Source organism: Camellia sinensis, chromosome 2 (genome assembly GCF_055761805.1).
Source record: "Camellia sinensis isolate YWXY chromosome 2, ASM5576180v1, whole genome shotgun sequence".
Taxonomy (NCBI): domain Eukaryota; kingdom Viridiplantae; phylum Streptophyta; class Magnoliopsida; order Ericales; family Theaceae; genus Camellia; species Camellia sinensis.
Window position 1 is genome coordinate 214,900,319 of NC_138962.1, and position 16,142 is coordinate 214,916,460.

Consider the following 16,142-nt stretch of genomic DNA (forward strand, 5'->3'; position numbering starts at 1 on the left):
AAAGTTCTGCACTATAGGAATACTTTTCAAACCTCAAAGTATTTGGGGGGGGGGGGGTGAGGGCAGGATATCCTGTAAAAAACACAAAACAAAAACACTTGTGTAGATATAAAATCCTGCAATTATAATTATTCATTTCATTTAGTTAACTTATGGAATATGATAATTTCTTACATAAGCGTTATAAAAAAAATAGTGAAATTATCTCAATTATTTAACTATATAATTAGCATCTTAGTGTATAATTTGTTAGACTGTCATTTTAAGGAACTTATTGGCTGACATGACTTTTATAAATATAAAAATCTACATCTATGAATTTTATAATTAAAAAAATAAAACACATAACAGATTTTTAAGTATCTTCTCTTCCTACAAATTAGGTTCTCTTGTTGGCCAACCCAAATCAATAGAATTGATAGTATTACGCAACTCGTGTTATAGAATACTCATTTAGGGGGTCAATAAAAAGGCTAATAGAATTTTTTTTGAAAAAAACATAGGTGAGACCATGGCCCCCCATTGGCTTCGTCCCTGATTCCATTGAATGAAGAAGGCTTTCTGTATCAAATGACTTGTTTAGTCTATTGGCATTGAGTGGCCTTACATAGTTCTGTTAAGAGAGTGAAAAGTGCAAAACACATGGAGGGTATTAAAAAGTGTAGGTCTGCGAGTGAGAGAGAGAAAGAGAGAGCCGGGAGGGGGGCGGGGGGTGACTTTGCGAAAACACGAGCTGTAGCCAACTAGGGAGAAGTTTCAAATCAAGGGAGGAAATACTACTAATAGAACACTACAAACACAACAGAGTGAACTAGGTAAAAAAAATGAATAAAGAGTTGATGTTCATGCATATACAAACAAACATATACTAGTCTGTTCATTTCAGGAGAGGAAAAGCATGCATTTGAGTTAAAGTAGAAAGAAAAGGGCGTTCTTTAAATGCCAATCATTTCAATTTCTGGGGAAAAGAGTATTCATACTTGCATGTCTCCTCAAGGAACCATTGCCATTAGTAGATATCGGTGATGCCTTCCTTTCTGGGACTAAAGACAAAATCTCTTGCATTCTTTCAGGCCAGTCTGAATTCAGTCTCCGGGCAAAATCCTCCACCTCCCTGCGTAGGGGTGAAAAAAAATTGAAATACAATAAAAAAGCATAAGAATTGGAATGTAACTGGTAAAGTGAAATTTTTCTTTAACTAGCTGTGATGAGGATCTTTGGAGGATATGTTGTAAGATCAAAAAATATACAATTAAAAATAAATATATATGTGAAAAGATATGAGTAATAATAAATGATGATAAGTTAAAAGAAATCATACTAAGATTTTTATTATTTTTATTATTAAACCAGCTTATGTCCCAGTAGAATTTCACACAGACACCATGAGATGAGATCATTACTGGCCTTAGGAAAACTTTGAGAGCTGGATCTTTAGGCTAGGTAACAATGAAAATTCTCTACAAGAAGAGACCAATAATAGCATATCTTGAAGAAAAAGGAAAACAGGACATTGTCACAAGAAGAACCTTAAAGATGCATGAGTGTGAGTTCAGATACTAAAAACCCTTCATTTAAGCTCACCTATCAATTTTTTCTTTCAATGCAGCATCTATCTCGTCATCTAGATCACCATCATCAAACTCGTCCTCCTGTGCAAGACTGTAACCTTGAAAATTTTGTAGCTTCAACATCTCGAGAACATGATCATGAATCTTAGCATCATGACATACTGAATCAAGACCATTACACTCCTGCAACATGTAAAAAGACAATAGTAACTTCACTATCGTTTTTCCTTTGACAAAAAAACATTCATGGAATATATTCACTAATTAATAACTGTCCAAAAATTAACACAGAACAAAGGAAAATGTAAAATTTAAAATTAATGTGGTACTTACCTTTCTATGGAATTCAATTGCATTAATCGAAGAAGAAGCATCATTTGAAACAGCAGTGCAGTTGAAAGGAGCATTCTTTTGGTCTTTTCTTCGACGATTCTTCTTTTAGGTTTAGATGTTTTCGTGTCCTTAGAACCTGCAAATCAGAATCCACAACATGATGGAGTCCATCAATAGGAAGTGATGAAGAAAACAAGGCCAGAAGATAGATTTGTCTGCCTATGTTTCTCAAATGAATCTCAGATGCTCTAAGATGCAGTCATTAGTGAGAGCACGTAATAATTCAGCAAAAAATCACTTTAAATGTTGAATAATCAAGGACAAACAAATGTACCAATAACTGTATTTAAGACCTCACCTCCATCACATTAGAAGTTTCAGGAAAGATATTAAAAGGCTACATTAAAGCTAAATAAAATAAAAAACAGTTCTGAGATTGTGAAATTAAGATAACAGATAATGCAATAAATAAATAAATAAAACTCATTAGATCTATATGTTGGATGTGTTGGAAATGGTTATAAAATTCTGGATAAAACCAGAATTTTTTCTTAAGTTCGGTCTATTTTTTAGGTGGGCCCCGAGTGTCGATTTACTCGGGTCAAAGTGGTAACGCGTTCTATGCCGCGTTGTGATTCACGTGGTATATTTGGTTGCTCAAAACCATTACCGAGTGAATGGGAAATTGAAGCCAAAGTGTGCTCCATAGAAATGGAGTTTTGGTGGAAATTTCTTAAGGTTGTAAATTGGCTTGTCCCACATTGATTTGGTGGGAGGTTTTGAAAGGGTTTATAAGGCTTAGGGTGTGATACTTGGGGTGTGCCCCAAGGGGTACCCAAGTGTTTTAGAGGGAGAGGTTATGGGCTAGACCCGCGCCGCCGTCCGTCCGGTCGGGCGGGCTTGGGCGCTGGTGTGTGGTGTGTGCTTTTTGGGCCAAAAACTTTTGAATTTAATTTTATTTTTTATTAAAATAAAATCCAGAATTCAAATTAAATTGGTTTGGATTTTTTGTACATCCAAACAGGGCCCTTCCCGTTTTCAAACAGAAATAAACTGTTTTGGAATTAGTGTACATCCAAACAGAGCCCTTCCCGTTTTCAAACAGAAATAAACTGTTTTGGAATTAATGCACACCCAAACAGGGCCCTTCCCGTTTTACTATCTGTTTGAATTAATTCAAATCTGTTTGAATTCAAAACCCAACAGGTATGATACCTGTTCAATTCAAAACCAAGAGCCACCTTCACATCTATAAATAGGACCACCCTCATTTGGATTTTGCAACTCTAATTTTCGTCCTTCATAATTCTGCAAACTTCCTCTTCATTTTGCTGCATTATTTTCTTGTCAGAGAGAGTATAAACACTTAGTGTGTTCGTAAGGCAAACAATTTGTAGTGCTGCTATTGTTTGTAGTAGATCATTTTATCCTGGGAGATAGACGTCCACATTCTGAAAGCACCATGGAGAGGACGAATCTGTCTTAAGGACACAGTGTCAAACACTGGACTTGATCAAATAATTATTCAAAGAAATTAATCAAGTAAGTTGTTTAATTATTATTCTGGTTTTTATTTGTTTGTTTATTCAGATTTTAATTTTGTTTTTGTAACAAAATAAAATCTGTCGTTTTTTATTTATTTATTTTTATTTTGAGTTTGATTTTTGTAATCAAACATATTCTCTTCTTTTCTCTATTTCTTTTATTCTTGTTGTTGTTTTGTACACAACAGAATTAAATCCTTTTAAATACGGTGAAGATTGTCTAACAGGATGCACGATCACCAATAAACTTGATTTTCCTTAAATCATGCTTGAATCAAAAGGTTTTTATATCCACAACTACATAAATAAACGAAGAGAAACTAAAAACAGAACATACTGCCAAAATATATTTCAATCATTAAGCCGCCCTTTTTTGCATTTTGTTCCTTGTATCAAGCAAATCATCAGCTGGATATGGTGTTCTCATTTGGATATTTTGAGGATTGCTATTAATTACTATTTCAAAAGTAATTAATAAGATAATAATAATTTTTTGAGGATAGTAATTATTACATGGTCAGTGGCGGAGCTAGGAAATTAATTTAGAGGAGCACCTATTAATTACTATTTTCAAAGTTTTGTTCCCGTAACCAACAACAATAAGATAATAATAAATTTTTTGAGGATATCAAGCACAAAAACTTAAATATTCCTTACAAATAACCACAAATCAAAATTCAATAACAATGTCAAATAACTCAGCATGCAATGGTGGGGATAAGTCTGTTTTTAGCACAAATAACCACAAATCAAAATTATTGTCTAATAGATGCAATGTGATACAATTCCATTTTTTTGTCAGAAGTGTTGCAAAGATTTCCATTTCAGATTTAAATTTTAAGATTAAGTCTTGATTGAAGGAGATATGCCATTGTAAGTATCTTTCATGTTCATACTTTACAGTTTCACATTCAAATTTTGAAGATGTTACTGTTTCACTTTTTAAGTTTTCAACTCCCACTTTCAACAAATGCATTCCATAAGATGGTCTGAACCATCAAAGATCCAGTAGCTAACAATTATTGATAATTGACCCAGATAATACAGTTAAAGAAACAAGATATGAACCAGTAGTTAAAATATACTAGTTTAGAAGCTATTCTTCCAATCCAAGCCAGAAAATACAATTTCAGCTTTTCATGAAGCTAATAAAAATAATAAATTAATAATGATAAACCCCCAATCTACTTAGCAGAGAAAAAGTACACAGATAAAAGATACCTCCACTAGTAAATGACAAAAGGTCATCAACCGAACGATCATCCATGCGTTCCTCTTCAGCCTCAACATTCTGAAACACATAGAAGGCCCAACTGCTATCAGTATTAACATGCAGGTATCACTTTGAGTCCACGACTGCTTCTACCAAGCAAAGGATTAAATAGAATGAAAAATTATAAATACTAGACATTTTTAAAACAGATAAAATACCATAGTTACCTTTAATCTGTCTCTCTCCTGTAGTTCTTTCCTCTTTCTAGCATACAGTCTATTCAAAAGCCGAATTCGTGGATCATCAGTAATGTTTTTTAAAGGCTCAAGTTTCTCTTCCTGGATCAATTGAATTTAAGTCAATATAATGAAGAAAATACAAAGCCTACTGTTTACCCCAAAGCTAGTTAAAGAACATGCTAAGCATATACACTGTTTGCAAGCACAAGACACCTCTGTAAGATCATCAGGCAATTGAAATGTCTCACGTATCTCCTCGGGAGATTTCCCTTCAATCATACGTGCTAGTGCACGACTGGTGAGATCAACCAAGGGCTTCGGTTGGAGACTGTCAGCAGCAGATGTTAACTCACAAAGTGTTTTTGTGTCCATTCGAATGAATTTCTCATCAAAAGACTTCCTCTCCTACACATAAGAACAGTCAAAAGTCATATCCAGCTTTGCTACTTTTTAGTCATCCCAAAATATATCATCTTGAACAAATACTACAAGAGCTAACGCCTAAACACCAGTTCCTTAATTTTGAAAATATCCCTGACCCACGTAAATCAAGATAAGGAAGATCAAAATAACATCAACCCAAGAAAGGCAAACAACAATTCTCGCATGCAGATAACCTTGTTAGAGTGACCTGGTACTTGATGGAATCGGCAGTAATCAAGGATTAAGCTCAACATGGACTGATTGAGTTGCGGTGGGAGAGATATAGGGTAATTCTTTGAAGATCCCACACCTGTGTGCATTTCCTGACATATTATTGGGCAAAACATGGCAACTTCTTGTTCGACTTGCTCAATTGAACCATCAGCTGTTTGAAGTTGTACGGGGAGCAAATATTCCGGCAAGCCCGTACTCCTTTCTTTCGAGCTCCGTCTCTGTCTGATCACCTGCGAGCCAATAAGGGTGAGCTACCCGGCGGTGTGTGGCCGGAAAAACCCTCCGACGATCAAGTTAACACACCTTAGGATAGAGAAAGAGAGGAGTGTTTAAGTGTAAGAATTTCTTTACCAAAAATGTTCGTCCGTCGCATATGGGGGGTGCAGACATGCTTATATACCCTCTGCGCCCCATATCTACTCCCAGTCATCTCCTGACACGTGGCTCCGCTATCCCATCTGTCAGCATAAACCTTGCTGATTATCACCTAATCTCAACTGCCTGCCTTCTCAGCTGGAGCTCGGCAGCCGAGCTGCTCTATCCACGGCCGTGCTGTGCTTCATACCCAAGCACCTCACTGGCTAAGCCCAAGGAGGACCGGGCTAGGCGGCATCTCGGCAAAGCCTAGCCCGGGCACCTCCTGTGGTCGGCCTCCCTGCCGATCAAATGATTATCTCAGCTAACCACGCCTTTCCGGGCGCCGGTCACTCAGCTTGATTGGCTCTACCATCGCCTGATCAAGCAGCTCGGTCCAACCGAGCACTGCCTTGCCGAGCAGCCTCTTTACGGTCTTGTGCGGCACACTCTCGGCCCAACTTCTGCCCGGCCCAAGTCTTGGCAGCCCATCTATGGGCGGATCGCCGGTCATCTCAGCCCCATGCTTCATTAGGCTCTCAACTTGCTCGGTCGTTACCTCGGCCCAATTCCAGATCATAAATCTCCCTCTCAATTGCCCCTTAATTCCGTCCGTGCGAGCGTGACTGGGATTACCTAAACTTCGACCGGGGTAACATTTCTTCGGTCTTCAAAATGCCAAAGGGCGACCGGGCTAGTTAATCATTACTGTCTATAAACTTGCCCGGTTGTACTCCTCGGCTGACATCCTCTTCTTTGAAAGTATCCCGGTTGGCTCTTCGACTCTTCAACCTGTCTCTTCAGTTCTGTCGTTGCCATAAATGGGGACACGTGGTGGGTTGCCATTGGTCCTCGAGCAGCCAACTCGCCGTTTTTACCAGAATTTGAATTTGGGCGGCCTCACTTGCCTACATATACCAGACCCCTCTTGTTCAATTTCTTCCTACTGCTTCTCTTCTATCTGACGCTTCGGAGCTCAAGCACTTCCTCCCAGCCTCGACTGCCATTCTTCGTGCTTGAAGGAACAGTTCCTGTCCTTCACAGGTAAGACCTTCAATCCCTCTTTAGTTACTATTTTCTTTAGTATTACACACCTTAGGGCACTAAAACGTAGCTCTTAGGGCATAGGCCATAGAAACCGTCCCAAACCTCCCACTGTTCTTGGTGTTCTTTATTTTCCTGAAGAACACTGTGGAACTGGGGCGGACCGGGCTCCTGGTCTTCATTTGATTCAAAAAACCAATCTAACCGAGCAAATAACATGTTTGCCTATATCCCAGCAAAAACCGAGATAACAAAAGGACTTGGTCGCTCAACCGGGCTAACATCTGGTCTGCTTGGGCGACCGAGCTCCTTAGTTAGAATAGACAACCGAGGTGGTTTGACACTCTTAATGACCGAGCTAAAGTCCGGCTCTTTTTGCGCGACCGCGCTCACACTTACACTTGCCATCCTTTTCCTGCAGAGTCCAAGGGGACCACTGTCATTCCTGAGGCTCTCAGGACCGAGCAGCAACCAATTACCACAGTGCCAAACCCCTCAGCCGGGCTATACTAAGCCGACCACAAATGGGAAAATTCCGCTTCCTAGTGGATACTCCGGCCGCGCTGGCTGCGTTCAGGGAGGAGTACGGCGTCCCGGCCGATGTCCACTTGGAGCTCGCAGAAGAAGAGACCACGCCTTGGGGTAGAATAGAACAATACCCCTTCACCGTGCTGTCGATCGTCGAAGGAGGACTCTGCTTCCCTCTGAACCCACTCATCACCGAGTTCCTACGCCGAACCGAGCTAGCACCCACCCAAGTGTCTATCAACACTTACCGGATAATAAAAGGCGTGCACAAGCTAAACAACCGGTTAGGCATAAGCCTAGGTTTAGCCGAGATCCTGCGCCAATACACCCTAGGCCACACCGGCGACGGTCTCGCCTATTATCTCAAGATTAGACTCGGCACACCAGACAAGGATCTTCACGACGATGATTTTTTCTGGGTGTCTGGTAATTACGAGACAGCCGAGGTACCGAGCTGGATGATAAGCAAAAACTTTGGCAGCACATGTAAGCCGGGCAAACTATCTCGGTTAATACACTTTGTTCGTGTTTTTGTACTTTAATCATTTTCTTTCTTGTTTCTTTTGCAGCAATCCAAGCCTTGCAAGCCAACTACCATTTCCCTAACGTAGAGGCAATCAGGACTGCGTTCTGCTACCGCGACCGAGATTGCAACCAATTGCTCGGCTACAGTCCCACATACAGATACTCCGCTCCCCGCCGAAGTAAAGTTACAGACTTCCTACGCGCTCCAACACCTCTGCCAGATCCAACTTTGCCAGACGCTCCCCTCATTCGCCTGACAGAGGAACAAGAAATGGCCAAGCGCAGCAGAATCAAGAACCTGCTCACCGCCACATCCGCCGAGATGCCGAGCGTTGTCACTTGCTCGCCAGCCGCCGGTCAATCCAGTGGCGCTGTGGTCGCCCTTGCCTCTCAAGCGACCGGGCAATCCAGCCGAGAACCTGCTGCACGACGTGCCGGTAAAAGAGCTCGGGCAGACCCATCCGCCGAGCTAGGCGTCGAGCTGACTACCGAGCATCCATCTGACGCCCCCGTCCCAGTGCCGGCCTGGCGTCCACAGTTGAAGCACCGGGGTCAAGACATCCCGGCCACGGCTTCGATCAAGGGCGACAAAGAGCATTTGCTCGCCTTCGATCTTTCCAAAGCTCTTCTACTACCGAGCGACGTGGTCGGCAGCGACCACGTCCCTGACACTCGGTTGGTCAAATCATCAGTGAAGTCTATGGCTAGGGTAAGTCAATGTTCCTCTGAAAATTTCACAAGTGTTTGCCCGGTTCCTTTTCTAATCAACTTTGCTTCTTGCAGGCCATTCAGAAACAACATCTCGTATTGGAGCGCATCCATAGGCTTCGGCAAAAGGCCAATGACACAGCCAGCCAAGTGGAGAGCCTCTAAGCCGAGCTTGGCCGGGCAAAGTCTTTGCTTGAGATTGCAAACGCCGATAACAACAGACTGCTCGGTCAGCTGGATGCGGCCGAGAAAAAACGGGATGAGCTCCAGACCGAGGTAGACGCTCTAAAAAAGTCGAAGAAGAAAGCTTGCCGGGCTGCAAACAACGCCGGCTTTAACGAAGCCGAGCAGAGCTACAAGAAGTAAGTCTTTGCAACACAAGACATCTACTTCAAGGCTGGCTGGAAGTCCGCCTGCGAGCATCTCGGCTAGGGCTCTGACACCGACGTATTTGCCAATCCTCCTCCTGCTTCGCTACCGGTCTACCTCGTGCCTTACGCGAACGACGTCTTCAGCGCTTTGCAAGCTGAGGCCGAGGAAGGGCTTGAAGAAGGAGATGGTGAGACAGATTCAGAGGTAGAAGATGCCGAGGTGCAGGAGCAGCCCGGAAATGACGAGCCCGGTGCACTAGACAAAAGTCCAACCATCAACCTTGAAGCCGTCGAGGACGAGTTTACCAATCTCTCCCCCTTAGTTTAGTTTTCTTCTATGTTTGTATTTTTGCTTTCGCGCTTTTGATGTAACCGGGCTCTGTCCCCACCTTTTGTATTTACTTTCTTATCAATGAAAAAACTCAAATTTCGCTAAGTGTTTGCACGGTTGTTTATCAATTCCATCTTCGGCATACCATCTCGGTATTAAATCATAGATTGAACAACACTTCGTCAACCGGAATTCATAACTCGGTTGAAATACTTAGAACAAAACGAATTCTTAAACCGAAATAACCATCTCGGTTGGTAATAACAAAGTTGAACAAATCACCAACTCTTCCAACCGGAGTAAATCATCTCGGTTGGGAACCCTGAGTTGAACAAAACATCAACTCTTCCAACCGGAGTAAGCCATCTCGGTTGGGAACCCGCAGTTAGAAAAAGCACCAACTCTTCCAACCGGAGGAAACCATCTCGGTTGGGAATCCGAAGTTGGACAAAACACCAACTCTTCCAATTGGAGCAAACCATCTCGGTTGGGAACCCGCAGTTGGACAAAACACCAACTCTTCCAACCGGAGTAAACCATCTCGGTTGGGAATCCGAAGTTGGACAAAACACCAACTCTTCCAACCGGAATAAATCATCTCGGTTTTTTCATTAAAACAACAGACCAAATGCTAAAGCAAAATTACTTCAATATATTGACAAAAAGAATTACATTTTGTAGTGCAATGCCCAAAAATCCCTTTGCACAAGAAAAGAAAGCAAAAGCTTAAAAATAATACAGTTTCAAGTTGGCCGCATTCCATGGCCGGGGTATTGCTCTTCTCTCTAGGTCCTCCAAGTGGTAAGCCCCCTTGCCCGCCAGACCGGTGATCTTGTAGGGTCCTTCCCAATTTGCCCCTAGTTTGCCTTCTCCTGGCACCAGGGTGTTGCCCATAACTTTCCTCAAAACCCAATCACCAACTTTGAACGGTCTGGGGTGCACCGTCTTGTTATACTTCTTTGAGAGCTCTTGTTGGTAGGCGGCCACATGGATGAGGGCCTTCTCCCGACGCTCTTCCACTAGGTCCAGCTCCAAGGCAATAGCCTCGGCGTTCAGCTCGGGCTCAAAACTCTCGCTTCTAAGGGTGGGCATTCCAACTTCCAAAGGTATCACCGCCTCCATGCCATAAGCCAAAGCAAATGGAGTTTCTCTGGTAAATCGCCGCGGGGTTGTTCGGTATGCCCAAAGGACACTGGGTAATTCCTCAGCCCATTTTCCCTTTGCCTTCTCCAGCCGTTTTTTCAACCCAACCAGTATAGTCTTGTTCGATGCCTCGGCTTGACCATTGGACTGCGGGTAAGCCGAGGTGGAGTTGTAGAATTCTATCTTCAAATCCTCATAAAATCCTCTGAATAGGCGACCGTCAAACTGGGTGCCGTTGTTAGAGATCAAAATCTTGGGGACGCCAAACCGCGTGACCACGTTCTGCCAGACAAACCGCTTCACGTCTCTTTCTTTGATGGTTGCCAAGGGCTCAGCTTCAACCCATTTCGTGAAGTAATCTGTGGCCGCAATGAAGAATTTCCGGTTGCCCGGTGCTGTTGGCAGTGGCCCCACTATATCTAGTCCCCACATGGCGAAGGGCCAAGGACTGGTGAGGGGAAGAAGTTCCCTAGCAGGCTGATGGATCTGATGGGCAAATTTCTGGCATTTTTCACACTTGCGGACGTATTTTTGTGCGTCGGCCTGCATGCACGGCCACCAGTATCCCTGCGAAATAGCTCGGCAGGCCAAGGACCTGTCCCCTATGTGGCTGCCACAAATGCCTTCGTGAATTTCGTACAAGAAGGCCTCCACACTATTCGGGTGCACGCACTTGAGATAAGGACCAGTGAAAGATTTTTTATACAGCGCACCAGATGGAGAGAGCCAAAACCGCTCTGACTTCACCCGAATTTTGTGGGCTTCTTTCTTGTCAGTTGGTAGAGTCCGGTCTCTAAGGAATAAGATCAAGGCGTCCATCCAGGAAGGACCTAGCGCGGCGCAGAGTACATCCGTCTGCCCGGCGTCTTCAATGCTTGGCCAATAGGGGGTTGTGAGACGTACTGTCTACCATAGAAGCGAGGCCGGCTAACTCATCAGCTCGGCTATTTTCTTCACGGCCAATTTGTTGGACTCTGATTGCCTCAAACTGCTTGATATGCTCCCTGACCAGAGCTTGGTACTTCGCCATCCTATCGTGCTTTGCTTCGTAAATCCCAGAGACTTGGTTAACCACAAGCTGGGAATCACTGTACACCAGAAGCTCGGCAGCCTTCATTTGAATTGCGCTCTTGAGCCCGGCGAGAAGAGACTCGTACTCGGCCTCGTTGTTAGATGCTGGGAAGCCAAGCGTGATAGAATGTTCAATGGTTAGGCCATCCGGGGAGATAAGAACGATACCTAGGCCGGCACCGTGACGGTTGGACGCTCCATCAACAAAAAGCTTCCACATTTCCCCCACGAAAAGCTTCCAGTTGTCTGACGGGTCCTGAGAGTGGCGAAGGGCAATAGGATCACAACTGCTCGGCTGTGCGGTTTCAAGTTCTGTGTTGACCGGTTCCAATTCAGTCCCCATTGGTGATTCGGCACCGGACTCAGCAAGTGGATCTGTAATGCTCAAGTCCATAGGCGAATCATCAGGTTGCGGTGTTACGCCGGCCGCAGGTTCTGAGCTGCGTGGTTCAATTTCTTCCCCCCTTGGTGATGCGGGACCGGACAGAGTGGATGTTTCGATGATATTTAACTCCGTCATCGCATCACCGGGTGGTAAAACCGTGCAAAATGAGGGTGCTTCAATGGTGCGCGCAAACTCCGCGTCGCTACCGCCTCCAACTGGTTATACCTCGGATGGCCTTGCGTGCATCTCATCATCTGCCACGGTAATATCGACCGGGCATACCGGATGAGTGCCCGGTGAGAATTCGGCGATGAAGTCAGCCAAAGTCTGAGCTTTGATAGCAGTGCGCGGCTGGAACTTTACATCAAACTGTCCCAACTCGACCGCCCACTTAAGAATCCGACCAGAGAAGTCTGCCCGTTCGAATAAGGCTTTGAGGGGGAACTCGGTCAAGACGATGACGGTATGGGCGTGAAAATAATGCGCCAACTTCCTTGAAGCCATCATCAATGCCAACGCAAGCTTTTCCAGCGGCAAATATCTCGTCTCAGCCGGCAGCAAGGTCTTGCTGACATAAAAAATTAGGAAGTGCTTGATTCCTTCAGCGCGGACTAGCACCGCACTGACCGCGTGCTGGGAGATGGCAAGGTAAAGGTAAAGTTCCTCTCCCGGCTTTGGTGTAACCAACAGTGGCGGAGTAGACAGATATTCCTTGAGCTCGGCCAAAGCTCGGTCACACTCTGCGTCCCACGAGAACTTTAACTTCAATGCTTGAAAGAAAGGGCGGTAGCGATCCGATGACCGGCTTATAAACCGATTAAGCGCGGCGGCCATCCCGGCCAGATGCTGCACGTCCTTAGCCGAGCTGGGCTGTTTCAATTCTTGCACGGCTCTGATCTGAGTAGGGTCTGCTTCGATGCCTCGGTTCGTGACTAAGAATCCCAAAAATTTTTCGGATCCCACGCCAAAGGCACACTTTGACGCATTCAAGCGCAGCTTGTGCTTCTTTAGAATGGCAAACATCACGGCTAAGTCAGATAAATGGTTTGCTTCATGTCGGCTCTTTACCACCATATCATCGATGTAGGCCTCCATTGTCCGGCCAAGCAAAGGAGCAAACATTTTGGTCACCATCCTCTGAAAGGTTGCCCCGGCGTTCTTCAAACCAAAAGGCATGACTCGGTAGCAGAAGAGTCCCCTTGGAGTCGTGAAAGAGGTGATCTCTCGGTCAGGCCCGTGCATGGCAATCTGATGGTAGCCGCGGTAGGCATCCAAGAAACTGAGCCTATTATGTCCAGCCGTCAAGTCCACTAGCTGGTCAATGCGCAGCAAAGGGAAGCTATCTGTGAGAACCTGAATATAAAAATTAAGCAAATAATTAAATAATTATATAATAATATTACAATCTCAAACATTTTGGTGGTGAATTCTAAAGTGCAAATTAAATATTATTGGAGGATCCTTTAATTAATTTTTAAACCTAAAATAAATTTATGGTGAAAGTCATTGATTTAGAAGCAAGATTTATTATTAAAAAAGAAAAATAGAGAAGAGGGTGTGACTTGAACTCTAGACCATAAAATCAATAAGTTAGGTTCTTACCATTTGAGTTGCATGTAACTTATATATGTATTTTGTATATTTATCTATCTATTTGACCTAAGTGTGCCCACCACTAGTATAAAATAAAATAAACACAAACCCTAACTCTTGTTATAATTGTTTTCCACAACACTAGCAGCCCTAGCAGCCGTGGGTTTATGAAGGAAAGAGAGGGGTTTTTCAATCATCAAGATTATTGTTGTAGCCAAGAAGGAGAGCTTTGGGTGTGTTGTGCTGTGTGGCCTCCTAGGTTTTCTTCTCTTCTTTCTTTGTTTTTCATCCTTATTCTATAATTATTTTATTCATTCATGGAGAGGTTGTAGGTTTATGTATTTTGTGTATATAGATATCCTATTAAGAAATTTGAGGAGTTAAATTCATGTATAAATAATGGGTATTATTCTTAGTTAAATTTTTTTTTTTGCACAGAATCACAAACTTTAAAAATCAAGAAACCATATCAAACGGATGAATTTTAATATGAAATTTTTACAGTAGATTAATTACATATTTAATTGCATATCTGAATTTTTTCATAATTTTTGGGAGTCAAAATCCATATAAATTGAGGTATTCAAATCTGTCCAGGAAACAAGTCCGAAACAGTAAATTCGGGAGTGTTGTTCTCTTTGGGTATAAATCCAAAAATTATCAAATTAGTGTCATTAGAATCGGTTACGAGTCTAATTTCGTACGTTTTTGGCCTTGCATTGATTTCTCGTGTATATTAAGAGAACCGTGAATTTCTTTAAAGTGCTGCAGAAAACAACCTGTTTGGATATAATAAATTGTAAATAATTATTTTGATAAGAAAATCAAGTGAAACCAATTGGGTTTGAAACTTAGGATACATTAGCTCATATCTGGAGGTTATTGGAATTTTTTGAATAGCGTGGAGTGAGTTTTGTAATTTTCAAAATTAGCGAATAGGTTGGGAAGGCTTGTTTGAAATTCTGTTTTATCTTAAGTCACAATTAATTAAGTTTTGACCGGAACCCATGTCTTGGGTGATTTTAAACCTTGAAGAACATGAAATTATGTAATATTTAAGAGTAACGGTGAGTTGGGTTGAGCCGTGTTAGTGCGCTTCAGTTTGAGGTTACTTAGTTCCTTTTTTTTTTAGTATTTTTAAATTAGTTGTGACGTGTAGTTTTTTTTTACTTGGTTCAGGGCACTAGTTGGACTTTTAAACTCTATACGAGGATTATATTATTTCGTTTTCAGGTGAGTAGTTTCATGCTACATATTTTTATAAATGTTCCCCTACCCTGAACTGTTGGAAAATTAAATTGTTGTTTTAAGACTAAACTGTTTTGATAAATTATTATATTATCAATTGAATCAAATTATTTCTGAAACATGTGTGAACTTGGCATACTGTAAACTATTTGTTTTGGTCTCATGTTTATAATGATGAACCACCATGTTTTGCGAAAACTGATGTGTATTGATTATTGGGACCATGTGTGTATTTAGTCCAGGGAAATTATTCCACTGTGTGTGGTGACTCTGGCCACTAGGGAACAGATCCGGGTTGGGCCGTGATGACTCTAGTGCTCAACGATTGTAAGGAAAAGACCTTTAAAAACAACTAGGTGACCTTCAATCGGATCGTCTTTGAGAAAAGGCTCAGGTGCCACCCTGAGGATGACTCTTAGTTCGGTATTGGATCCAACGGGGCTTATAGCCTTGAGAACTGTGTGGCAGATTATTTGTTTTTCTTGGTACCCAGAAAATTATTGGTGTTCATGTTATAATCTGTTTTAAGTAGAAAATGTCGTTTATCATGTTCTTGCGAGACATGAGTATTTTAAGTGTTGAACTGTGGAACCTTCTTTTTGAAACAGATTGTATTTACCAAACTGTATGCCAATCTAGTTTCTGTGATATATATCTTATTTTGGAATTGAACCCTGTTTTCAAAACTGTATTTACTAGCCATGTTGCTACTCACTGAGCTATCAGCTGACTTAGTTGTTTACCATTTCCAGGTGTTAGAAGGACTTAGAGTGGACTCATGGCGTAGCGGGGACTCAATTGCATGGACCTCTAGGGCATTTCTTTAGTTTAGAGTGTTATGTCAAGTTTGTGCATATTTATATTTATTCTTATCGAAGTTCATTTAGGATTATTTTTGATATATGGGTTGTTTATATCCCTTAAGTTTGGATGGTTTTTGATTATGGTTGATTTTGCCGTTTATAATTGTGACATGTCTGGATTGAGTTTTGGTTATTTATTATTGGACTATTGTTCAGTTGTTCAATGTGATTGGATTCGTGTTTAGGCTTACATGTGCCTTGGGCTAAGTCCCTGTGGGCCACGGCCGGTCATGCCCGGATTTGGGGTGTGACACTATCTTTGGGACAAGCTCGGTTGACTGTCTTATAGTCGACACAAACTCGCCACTTTCCATTCTTCTTGGGCACCACTACTATGTTGGAAATCCACCGAGGGTAGTGCACTTCCTGAATTGCTCGTGCCTCAAGCAGGTTCTTAACCTCCTCTGCAACTACCTCGGCG

The 16,142-nt window shown here is 42.4% G+C and overlaps 1 pseudogene; it reads right to left on the reverse strand.

Annotated features, from left to right (window-relative positions):
* Positions 1-16,142, reverse strand: part of LOC145788843 (SKP1-like protein 21) — a 36,095-nt pseudogene that overhangs the window by 11,356 nt on the left and 8,597 nt on the right.